Source organism: Myotis davidii, unplaced genomic scaffold (assembly GCF_000327345.1).
Source record: "Myotis davidii unplaced genomic scaffold, ASM32734v1 scaffold1408, whole genome shotgun sequence".
Classification (NCBI taxonomy): Eukaryota; Metazoa; Chordata; class Mammalia; order Chiroptera; family Vespertilionidae; genus Myotis; species Myotis davidii.
The window spans coordinates 34,639-42,452 of NW_006299273.1; the positions used below are offsets into that span (position 1 = coordinate 34,639).

At 44.5% G+C, this 7,814-nt stretch overlaps 1 pseudogene; it reads left to right on the forward strand.

The window, feature by feature from the left end:
* The first annotated feature begins 1,235 nt into the window (after positions 1-1,235).
* LOC102760980 overlaps positions 1,236-7,814 on the forward strand; it is a 7,806-nt pseudogene continuing 1,227 nt past the window's right edge.

Consider the following 7,814-nt stretch of genomic DNA (forward strand, 5'->3'; position numbering starts at 1 on the left):
AGATACTGTTACCGGGAAACCCCCGGTTGGGCTCGGGCTGCCTATGGCTGTGTCCAATAATAAAAGCAGGATTGAATCCTATTAGGTGTTTACTGAGGCCAGTGAACCAAGAAGACAGGGTGCTTAGAAGCATCAATTCCTGCCTCCCAGCACAGTGCAGGGGCCAGGATTATAAAGGGGAAGGGGCTAAGGTGAAGCAGCCCTGAAGTCTGCAGAGATCAGCTCATAGCCTTCGGTCATCAGGTGATAAGATGATGTTGATGAGATGATGTTTTGACTCTGGTGATTCTGCTTGCTAGAATCACAGCTGAGTCACCTCCCTAATTGCTTTGCTCAGGCCTTGAAAGGGAAACTTTAGAAAAACTTAACCCCCTATTCACATAAGTATACTGGTATGTGTTCTAAGATTTAAAATAATATGATTATTTTTCAGATTAATTCAGGTGGTCTATCTATCAGATTATAAGTCCTCCCCCCATCAATACCAGGCATTATATTAAGTACTAAGAACACAGACATGGTCACCCAGACATTGCCCTTTAGGGAACTGACAGAAAGAAACTTAGCAACAACCTAGCAAATGTCCATCTCCTGAGAAAGGTCTGGTGCTGGATGTGGGGGAAGTGAAGGAAGAGAGGCAAACCCGCCTTCCTTCATCTCATTGACTAAAGCCACCAGGGGCCAGGAAGGCAGTGAGCCTGCCCCTCTGGAACCACACTGCCTACGCTTGACTTGTGATTTCACTGTTTACTAACGTGACACCACACAAGTTACTTACCTCCTCTGGACCAGTATCCTCATCTGTCAATGTGAATCGTGATTATTGTCATGTCTCCTCCTCAAAGAAATAGGAAGGGAGGGGGGACTGGACCAGCAGCCATTTTGTACTCGAGTTCTGCCTTTCCACTAGACTCCCTGAGAGAGGAATTTGCTTCCAGGCAGCTGGGGAGACACGGGGCACATTTTCCTAAACCCAGCCCCATTTCCCTCTTATCCACTACTACTCCCTGGAACCCTTGGTTGGCCTAAGGGCTGTGAGAATCAGCGACTCAGCAATGAGTAGACTCATCAAACATGTTCTTGATTAGAGCCAGGACGAGGGCACAGCTGGCTTATGAAAGATGTTCATTTGACCCCTTTCTTGTGAGACCTACCTCCTGATGTCCCAAAAGGGAAATGCCGTAGCTACTGACACTTACATTCACTCACTTCATGTGCTGCATTCCTTTCAGGTGATGACAGACCACATGTACCACGGTGGTTCCAAAGGCTATAGCAAAGCTGAAAAATTCTTATCATCTAGCAAAGTCAAAGGGTTGGACATTGTAGCACAGCGCATTACTCATGTGTTCGTGCTGGTGCTGGTGTAAACCAACTACCACATTGCCAGTCCAATAAAAGTGTATCACATTCAGTTACCTACAGCACATAACACTTAATAATGATCATAAGTGACCGCTATGTATTTAGTATACTACAATGTTATTGCTATTTTGGACTGTACTCTTTCTACTTATTAAAAATATGGTAGGCTGTGAAACCATATGCTGTGTCAGCTGGCAACAGCCTCATGCATCTTGTGTTTACTGAGTCTCTTCGTTGTATAATTTTCTCTTGAGATTGATTAAATACCGTGTTGTTTTATAGGTTTTTAGACTAGGAGCAACAGACTAGACCTTACAGCCTAGGTGTGTAACAGACTTTCCCACCTAGGTTTGCGTAAGTGCACTCTGTGATGTTCACACAATCACCTAACAACGCTTTTCTCAGAACATGTGCTCGTCATTGGGCAGGGCACAATTGTATTCTTGCAATTCTTGCTGGTGCAGGGCCACCCCCGGTTTAAGATCCAGGGCCTGATGTGACTTGGAGATCTGATGTGGTGTCTGTCCCTTCATCCTGCTGACCTTTGCCTCCCTCTCAGATCAGGGCAGTCTTGTAGAGGCCAGGACAGGTTATACAAACACACGTACAAAGAGGCTTCCTACAACTATTTCCCTTTCCCAAAAGTCTGTCATTTAAATCTATTCCAACACTCAAAGACATTGGTGACAAAGAGACATTATAGAAGCTGTTCTTGAGGATATAATGGTTTCCTCTCCAACCAATGAGGAGCAGATGTGAGGCAACGTCACTTGTCTCCAGCAGACTGGCTCACTAAGAAGGCCAACAAGAAACCTGGAGCTGCAATTAGAGAGAAATGGTGCATTAAATGCACGTATCAAGAAATGTGTAGAATTATTAGGACATTATGAACATCTCTGAGGTCATATTAGTAAAAGAGTTAATGCAAAGAAGTCCCATATTCTAAGATTTAAAGTAATAATCAAATCTACTGGACTTTACAGAGCTGACCATGTGAATGCAAAGAACTATCCAGAAGGATAGATGAGTAAGAATGGCCAAAAAGGGTGTTGTTGTTCTTTTGTTACTACACTTATATTTTCATTTTATAATTAACTTAATAATCCACTATACTTTTTAATTTTCTCTGATTGTTCCATTTATTATAGAATATTTTCTTGTTATGTAGAAGCAATTGTTACACAAACACTTCTGAAGTTGTTAAATATATTGTTTGGAAATATAACAGAGCTATTTTCTAACAGGATAAGGGCAACAATGAAAAGAGGGTCATTCAAACCCAGTGGATGCCCTCGCCACACTCAACCTCTGGGGCACACAGGATCTCCTCAGCCACAACACCAGTGGGAAGAGCTCACCTACAGCCAGGAGCCAGCAACACATGGCCCTGGAATGTTAGACCACTGAGAAGGCGAGTAACAAACATGTATTTGGGGAAACAGGAGAGATGCTATTTAGAGAACAAGAAATAAGTCCTGGAGACCCAGTGCACAGTGCAGTGAATATAGACAACAATATTGGATTATAGTCATGAAACATGAAAATATATGTCTTTGCAGAAAACTTTCTATTCATAATAATAATAAGTAAAATACCAGGAAAGGAGATTAAATACATATGTAAAATCATGAAAAAAGTGGAAAATCAAACAATAGGTTTCTCATTATACTTTCTTCTTTTTTTACAGCTTTATTAATATACTAGAGGCCTGGTGCATGAAATTCATGCACTGGAGGAGGGTCCCTCAGCCCAGCCTGCCCCCTCTCACTGTCTGAGAGCCCTCAGGGGATGTCCTTCTGACAGCTTAGGCCCAGAGCGGGCCTAAACCACAGTCTGTCCTCCCTCTGCAAGCTAATCAGTGGAAAGTGCCACCCCCATCACCCTGCTGCTGCTGCCACTGCCAGCCACCAAGGTGTTTTCATCAACATGGACTCCAGTCCCTTCACCACAAAAAAATGACAACTTACTTTAGGCATTTTCAAGATGTCTCTTTCATAGGATATGACATTTCTTTCTTTCTTTTTTTTTTTTACCCTCACCTGAGGATATTTTTCCATTGATTTTTAGAGTGTTGAAGAGAGAGGGAAAGACAGAGAGAAACATCAATGTGAGAGGGACACTTCGATTGGTTGCCTCCTGCATGATCCTGACCTGGGCCGTGGCCAGGGAGGGGCCTGCAACCTAGATACATGCCCTTGATCAGAATCAAACCCAGACCCTGCGGTCCGCAGGCCAAGGTTCTATCCACTGAGCTAAACTGGCTAGGGCTGGATGTGACATTTCCTAGCTCCTCCAGCTGTGGACCTTTGTTTTTTCCTCCAGGAGTGAGGTGGAAAAACCCTAGATCACCTTCTTGGATTCTTATTACCAATTTTATCAAGAACACAGAAAGTGGCTTACAGGGAGATTAGTCAATGAGCTGTAAGAAAAGGTGTTTCCTCTGCAGCTGACATGCAAAGATGGGACTGCTGGGGGCTGTCTCCCAGTAGTGGTGGCCTGGGCACACACCCCTGCCTCTCGGCTCCCGCTCCCTTTGTGGGCCTGCTCTTCCCTGAAGCACTGGCAGGCCCTGCTCTGGCCTGCTCTCTGCAGGCCTGCTCTACCCTGCTCTCTGGGGATGCTGATCATGGCTGCCATGACTGGCCAGCCCTGCTTCCTGTTCTCTGCAGGCCCTGTTCCGCCCTGCTCTCTGTGGACCTGATCATGGCTGTGGTGACTGGCAGGCCCTTCTTCTTGTTCTCTGTGAGCCCTGCTCCACCCTGCTCTCTGCAGGCCCTGCTCCCTGCTCTCTGAGGACCTGCTGGTTGCCTGTGCCATTCATGGCTTGCCTCACTGCACAGCAGTCCCCACCCCACCCCATCTGCACGTGCAGCCTATAAAGAGGTAAGAGAAGGCAAGTAAGAAAACACATATTTGGGGAAACAGGAGAGATGCTGTTTAGGGAACAAGAAATAAGTCCTGGAGACCCAGTGCACAGTGCAGTGTATATAGACAACAATATTGGGTTATAGTCATCAAACATGAAAATGCATATATTTGCAGAAAATCTTTTATTCATGATAGTAATAAGTAAAATGCCAGGAAAGGAAATTAAATACATATGTAAAATCATGAAAAATAGAATATCCAATAATAGGTTTCTCATTATACTTTCTCCTTTTTATAGCTTTACTGATATATAATTGACATACAATAACCTGCTCACGTTTAAAGTACAATTTCATGAGTGTGACATAGATACACACCCTCAGGGCCATCAGCAGTCAAGATAGTGAACATAGCCACCATCCCTAAAACTTCTTTGTGACGCTTTGTAAACCACCCCACCCCAGTCTCCAAAGCAATCACTAAACTGGTTACTGTCAGTTTGTATTTTCTAAAATTTTCTATAAAATTAGTTTGTATTTTCTAAAATTTTATTCAAATCATACAAGAAATCTTTTCCCATCTTTTTTCATTTTTCTTAACTATTTTGAGATTCAACCATGCTAAGTCATATCAACGATTTCTTCCTTTTGATTGTTGAGTGGTATTTCATCATCTACATACTAGCATTGTTTCCAGTTTGAGGCTATTACAAATAAATCTTCTATGGACATTCTGCACAAATCTTTGTGCATATATTTCCTCTTCTTTGTGGCAAATACTTAGGAATGGAATGCTTTAAAAATAGGGTATGTTTTAACTTTTTAAAAATATATTTTTATTTATTTCAGAGGAGAAAGGAGAGAAAGAGGGAGATAGAAACATCAATGATGAGAGAGAGGCCCATGCCATCTTGTAGAGGAGAGCAACCTCATCTAGGAACTCATCAACACCACCATCCAGACAGCCCTTGGACACTGCCTGCAACCCAGCAGCCACTCCAGCCCAAATCCTGCAGCCATACCCATGGACTCTCAGACCCTAGGACCTCCACCTCCAAAGAAGCATTGCTCCTGCAGCAGTAAGTGCGGCTTTCCCGTCACCAGTGGCAGACATCCAGGCACCACATTTGCACATTTTCAGCATGCAAGCCTCTGGAGCCCCACCACCCCACCGGTAGCCCCTGGGAGCCACAGCAAGTGCCTGTCGAGTGCGATAGTGTGCAAACGGGGGTGCACTGCCCCACAATAAAAATTCTGAATTCACTCTCCTGAATAACTGCCCACAGACTCTGTCACACAACTTCAGTGCCAGGGCCCCTCAGGGTGCATCAGAGCTCTATGCTGCAAACGCACAACCAGAGTCGCGAGTTTCCAGCTGGCAGGTTTCCGGAGCCCACCACCCCACAGGCAGCCCCTGGGAGCCGCTGGGAGCCACCCACTCAGTGTGATATTGTACAGACAGTGGTGCACTGCCCCACAGAAGAAATTCTTAATTCACTCTCCTGAATAACTGCCAATAGACACTGTTGCACAACTTCAGCCCCAGGACCCCTCAGAGTGCGTCAGAGCTCCGCGCTGCCAATGCACCACCACAGACACTCATTTCCAGCAGGCAGGCATCTGGAGCCCACCACCCCACAGGCAGATCTTGGGAGCCACTGCAAACCTCTCAGGATGCAATATTGTGCAAACAGGGGTGCACTGCCCCGCAGCAGAAATTCTGGATTGACTCTTCCTGAATAACTGCTAACAGATGCTGTTACACAATTTCAGCACCAAGGCCCCTCAAAGTACATCAGAGGTCCGCGCTGCAAATGCACCACGGATACCCCTGTGAGTTGCCACTGGGAGCATGTGTATCCATCCACAGGCACAGCAATGAAAACTGAGTCTTCCCATTCTACAGCTGCAGAACTCTGGACATCACAGTCATGCTTTTCCAGAGCTCAGGTCTCCTGAGCCCACTGCTCCATAGGCGTGCTCTTATCTAAACAAGGGTGCACTGCCCCAGCAGTAGAAATTTTGAATACCCTAGTCCTGGATACCTGCCCACAAATGCCTCGATCGCTTGGCTTCAAACAGTACCTTTCAGAGTACTCCAGGGTGCCACACTGGCAAGCACACCACAGGTGCCCCTGTGAGCTGACACAGAGCGTGTGTATACAACCACAGGCCCGGCAGCAAAAACTGTGTCTTCCCACCCTATAGCTACAGAACTCTGGACACCACAGTCATGCCTTTCCAGTGTGCAGGCCTACTGAGCCCCACCAACCTGACAGACAGCTCCTGGGTACCTCCGTGAGCCCCTGCTGGGCATGTGCAATTTCAACCAAGGATGTAAGGCAGAAAAAAATGGGACATCCCCTTCCCTGGCTGCTGACATCTGGACACCACAGTTGCACCTTTCCAGCTCACAGGCCTACATCAAGAAAATCCAAATAGCTCAAGTAGGGAGCTATGCTAGATTACCAAGCTCAGGAGACCTGAGAGATCACACCAGCAGCACCATCCTCAAAAGAACTGGGGTAGCAAAACAGTCAAATCTAGGACACAGAAACAATTAAAACATTAGAGCAAAACATGGGAGACAAAAAAGAAATTCGCAAAGGGTAAAGAAAAGGCGAATCACCAGAGAGGGAGTTAAATGAAACCGAGTCAAGTTACTTCTCAGAGAAAGAATTCAGAGTGATGATTATAAGAATGTTCCAATGGCTGGATGACAAATACACGCAACTCAATGACAAATACACACAGCTCAATGAGAATTATAAGGAGCTGAATGAGAATGTCACCAATATGAAAAGGAACCAAGAGGAAATGAAGAATGACATAGCTGCAATAAAGAACACAATGGAAGGCTTAAACAGAAATCCCCCAATATTGGCAACAAAAAAACTACGCAAATCCAAGAAGCACATAGAGTCCCAAACAAGATGAACCCAAAAAGACCAACACTAAGACACATAATAATTAAATTGACAAACATCAACGACAAAGTACGAATCTTAAAAGCTGCCAGAGAGAGACAAAAAGTTACATACAAGGGATCTCCCATTTGAATATCGACAAATTTCTCAACAGAAACATACCAGGCTAGAAGGGAATGGAATGAAATATACAAAGTGATGCAAACCAAGGGACTGAATCCCAGAATACTATACCCAGCAAGGCTATCATTCAAAATTGAAGGTGGAATCAGGAGCTTCACAGACAAAAAAGGACTAAGAGAGTTTATTGCCACAAAACCAGCAATCCAAGAAATGCTAAAGGGACTGCTGTAAAAAGAAGAAACAGAAAGACAAGAAGAAACACAGTATTAAGAATAAAAATGACGACAAATATGTACTTATCAATAATAACATTAAATGTAAATGGATTAAATGCCCCAATCAAAAGACATAGGGTAGACAATGGATAAGAAAACACGACCCATATATTTGCTGTCTACAGGAGACCCACATGGGAACAAAGGATTCACACAGACTGATAGTGAAGGGATGGAAAAAGGTCTTTCAGGCAAATGGAAATGAAAAATAAGCTGGAGAAGCAATACTTATATATGACAAATTAGATCTCAACGTG